Source organism: Quercus suber, unplaced genomic scaffold, assembly GCF_002906115.3.
Source record: "Quercus suber isolate HL8 unplaced genomic scaffold, Cork oak 2.0 scaffold_90, whole genome shotgun sequence".
NCBI lineage: Eukaryota > Viridiplantae > Streptophyta > Magnoliopsida > Fagales > Fagaceae > Quercus > Quercus suber.
The window spans coordinates 163,637-168,405 of NW_027069555.1; positions in this window are offsets into that span (position 1 = coordinate 163,637).

The following is a 4,769-nucleotide window of genomic DNA, read 5'->3' on the forward strand; positions in this document are numbered from 1 at the left end:
TTTTTTTTTTTTTTTTTCCTTGTCATGTGTTTGTGTCTGTAATATTAATTAGTTCCTAGCTTATAATTTTTTTCTGAGGAATCCTAGCTTATAATTTGAGGATAGGGAAATAGAAATCTGGATCTTATGGTTTTTATTGATTTGGTTGATGAAACAATATAATGGTTACATAAACCAAGTCCAGTGCCTTTATGTTTAACCATATAAGTTGCATTGTTTCATACTTGGTTAGAAAATGAGAAAAAGCTGATTATTTCATGTATTATATAGTTCATAACTGACGTAGACAATAACCTGATACAAGGAACATAACATGTTCAATAAGATATCCCGGTTTCTCTTGTGCTAGGGTTTGAGCGGCGCTCTCTCTAGTTCTCGTAGAACTCTGTGTCCCTATCTCAGTATAGGTGTGTGTATCCTCTGCTCATCCCCTAATCAGGGTAGCTGTAGGGTGGTCCGGTGGTGTGTTGTGTCCTTCCTGTTCTGTTCGTTGCCTCTGGTTTTTTTTCTTCTTCTTTCTAGTCTCTGTTTTTCAACCTTCTCTCCTCGGTCTGGTTTTCTTCGACCCAAGATGGAGGAAGTTGAAAACCTTTGGAGCAAGCTCTCCCTCTCTGTGGAAGAAGAGGTGGGCGTTGAAATGCCGAAGCTTCCTGGGGTTCAAAAAATACTTTTAGCTGGTAAATTCCTAACCCACCAGTCGGTTAACAAGGAGGCAGTGTACAGAACTTTCAAACCACTGTGGAGAACCTGTAAACCTTTCTGTATACGTGGTATGTACGAGAATAATATGGTCTTTGAGTTCGAGAATGAGGTGGACTTGGAAAGGGTTTTGGAATTTGAACCATGGACTTACGACAAACACTTGGTGCTTTTCCAAAGGATTGATGATTCCTCAACTATTTCATCCCTTTCTTTTAGTGAGTGCTTGTTCTGGGTCCAGTTACACAATCTTCCCATTAAAAGTATGACACTGGAGATTGGCATATCCATTGGTAGCTCCATTGGTAAGGTGGTTCGAGTGGCAGACTCGGATGTGAATGGAACCATAGGTCGCTCCCTCTGGGTTTGGGTGTCCATGGATGTGTCCAAGCCATTGAGTAGGGGTCGTAAGCTATGGGATAACGGAGTGGTGGTTGGCTGGGTCACCTTTCGCTATGAAAGACTCCCAAACTTCTGCTACTGGTGTGGTAGCCTATTGCATGAGGACAGGGAATGTGACTTATGGCTTGGCATGAAAGACAAGGATCCATTAGATAAGAAGCAGTTTGGTCCATGGATGAGGGCTGAATTGGAGTACTCTTCACGTAGGCCATGGAGCTCCAGTGTGGGGTCTGAGCGGGCGGAATTCTCTCATGCTCACAAATCAAGGCTAACGCTGGTAAAGGAGGTCCCCATTAGCCGTGTGTCAGGCCTGGATGCTGGTGTTCCTCGGGCCGAGACAACCCAGCCAGATAAGGCAAGCCGGGTTGGTGAGGCTGAAAAGGTTCTACACACAAAGCACTAGTTTGTTGATTCTATAAGATTTGAAGAGACCCTACAGATGATTGATAGCGAGTTGGGTTTGACAGTTGACCTTGGGGCCCTGCCTAAAGTTGTTTCTCTGGAGGTGGCATTTAATGAAAAGTCAAATCCCCCTAAGGAACTAGCTGACGAAGTCCTTGGTTCAGTTACATCTAGTCCTACCCTCCAGCAAGTTGATAGGGGGCTCCAAAAAGAAAATGGGCCGAATCTTGTAGCGGTCTCCTTGGTTGAGAATTAAAGGCCTCCCTTAGTGGACATTTCCAACTCTTGTGGGCCTAAGGGGAAATTTCAAGCCAAAAATAAGGGTACGTGGTCTAGACTTGATAGAAAGCCCCCCCCCCCCCCTCTGATGCTAACATGAGTGATTCAATTAGAGAGAGACCTGCACTTAATGAAACTGAACCCAAACAAAAAAAACGTAGGAATTCTTCTTCTCATGGTCGTACCTTTTTGGCCCCTTCATCGGCAGTGGTTATGTCTCAGCCACGCCAATCACCATGAATTGCCTAAGTTGGAACTGCCGCGGGCTTGGGAACCAGTGGCGAGTTCATGAGCTTTCAGAGTTAGTGAAATCAAAAGGTCCCAAATTAGTTTTTTTGATGGAAACCAAAAAGAAAAGTTCATATATGGAGAAAATCTGTTGCCGTCTGAAATTTGATAATATGTTTCTAGTTCCTAGAAGACATTTTAGTGGCGGTCTTGCTTTGTTCTAGTCTAATGATCTAGACCTTCATATTCATACTTTTTCTCCTTACCACATTGATGCAGTGGTAAATCCAAGGGTTGATGACGCCTGGCGGTTTACGGGGTTCTACGATGCTCCGGAAACAGTCAATCGGGAAGATTCTTGGTCCCTTCTTAGCCATCTCAGCACACAAATTGATTTGTCGTGGGTATGTATTGGTGATTTTAATGAAATCACAAGGTTGGAAGAGAAGTTGGGGGGTGCTTTAAGGTCGGATAAATAGATGCAAGTGTTTAGAGATTGTCTTGATTTCTGTGGTTTTAAGGATATTGGTTTCACTGGCTTGCCTTTTACTTGTTGCAATAACAGGTTTAATGGTCTGTTAGTGTGGGTTAGACTGGATAGAGCTATAGCTTCGACGGAATGGATGCTCAAATTCCCATCTGTTCGCCTTCACCATCTGGCTAGTTTCTCTTCAGACCATAAGCCTATTTGGCTTTGCTTTGATGATGTGCATAGTCGTTTCCACCGACCTCAAAGACCTTTCTGCTTTGAAGAAATGTGGATCAGTGATGCAGGCTGTGAAGGGGTGGTTCATGCAGCTTGGGAATTATTTATTGAGAACAACCCGATGCTGAATGTTATGAATAAAGTTAACAATTGCCAATCTCATCTGAAATCCTGGAACAAGAATGTTTTCGGGAACATAAGAGGCACCCTAGTTCGAAAAAGGAAATTATTGGCTAAGGCTTAGCTTGTGGCAGTTTTAGGGCAGGGCATTAATCAAGTCAAAGTTCTCAAAGAAGATATTAATAAGTTGTTGGATTTAGAAGAGTGTATGTGGAGCCAGAGAGCTAAAACGGACTGGCTGCGATACGATGATCAGAATTCTAAATACTTCCACTGTCGCGCTACCGAAAGAAACAAAAGAAATTTTATCTCTGGCCTTGAAGATGACCTCGGCTCTTGGGTGGAAGATGAGGGTAGAATCGGTGATTTGCTGAATGACTTTTACTCCTCCTTATTCTCTTCTTCAAGCCCAACAGGTTTTGATGTTGTCCTTGACTATGTGGAACCTCGGGTTACTTGGGAAATGAATGAGTTTTTAACCCGGCCCTTCATTGCTTCTGAAGTACAAGCGGCTCTTGCTCAAATGAAAGCTAACATGGCCCCTGGGCCTGACGGTTTTCCCCCCCTGTTCTACAAAAAATTTTGGCCAAAAATTGGAGCGGAGGTTTCTGATGCAATGATTGGGGTGCTTAATTCAGGTATTCTCCCCCATGAACTTAATCACACTTTCCTTACTCTAATTCCTAAGATTAAGAGTCCGAGGGAGTTTCCGATTTTAGGCCTCTAGTTTGACTAATGTGCTTTACAAACTTATTGCAAAGGTGCTTGCTAGTTTGAAAAAGTTTCTCCCTCAGTTGATTTCAGAAACCCAAAGTGCCTTCGTGCTGGGTCGTCTAATCACAAATAACATCTTGATCGCTCATGAAACTCTTCACTTTATGAAGTCCAAGCGGACAGGGAAGATGGGAATGATGGCCCTAAAGCTTGATATGAGCAAAGCATACGACCATGTCGAATGGACTTTCTTGGAAAAATCATGGCAAAAATGGGCTTCAGTACTGGTTGGGTTTCTCTAATTTCCATGTGCATTAGATCGGTTTCTTATTCCATTCTGCTAAATGGGCAACCACACAGGATTATTTCTCCACAGCGTGGCCTTCACCAAGGCGACCCCCTGTCTCCATATCTGTTCTTACTCATCACTGAAGGGCTGCCCGAGCTCCTTAAGAGAGCTGAAATTGAGGGCAGCCTGAGAGGGGTGTCCTTTTGTCCGGCTGGCCCCTGTATTTCTCACTTACTCTTTGCCAACGATAGCCTAATCTTCTCTAAAGCATCCATGTCAGACTGCCAAACAATCCAATCCATTCTTCAGGTCTATGAGAATGCATCGGGCCAAAATATCAACCGTGGTAAGACCAACCTATTCTTCAGCACCAACACTTCTGTGCAAACTCAAGAAGAAATCAAAAATCTCTTGGCTGTCCCAGCAATCCAAAGTTTCGAACAGTACCGTGGCTCCCCTCTTTGGTTGGTCGAGCAAAAAAGAGGTCCTTCAGTATGATAATGGAGCGGATTTGGAAAAAATTAAAGGGTTGGAAGGAAAAGCTATTATCTCAAGCGGGAGAGAAATATTGATTAAGGCGGTGGTCCAAGCGATCCCTACCTATACCATGTCGTGCTTCAAACTTCCGAAAGGGCTTATCAACGAAATTGAAGGCTTAATTAGGAAATTTTGGTGGGGTTATCGTGGAGAGCAGAAGGTATCCATTAGGTCAGTTGGGAGAAGTTATGCCTTCCAAAAGGTGAGGGTGGGATGGGTTTTAGAGAGCTGAATAGCTTCAACGACTCGCTCCTAGCCAAGCAAGTGTGGAGGTTATAGAACAATGAGGATTCTTTGTTTCACAGGGTTTTTAAGGCCAATTTTTTTCCCTCTTGTTCGATTATGGAGGCTAATAGTTCAAACAAAGGCTCTTTTGCATGGAAGAGCATTTTT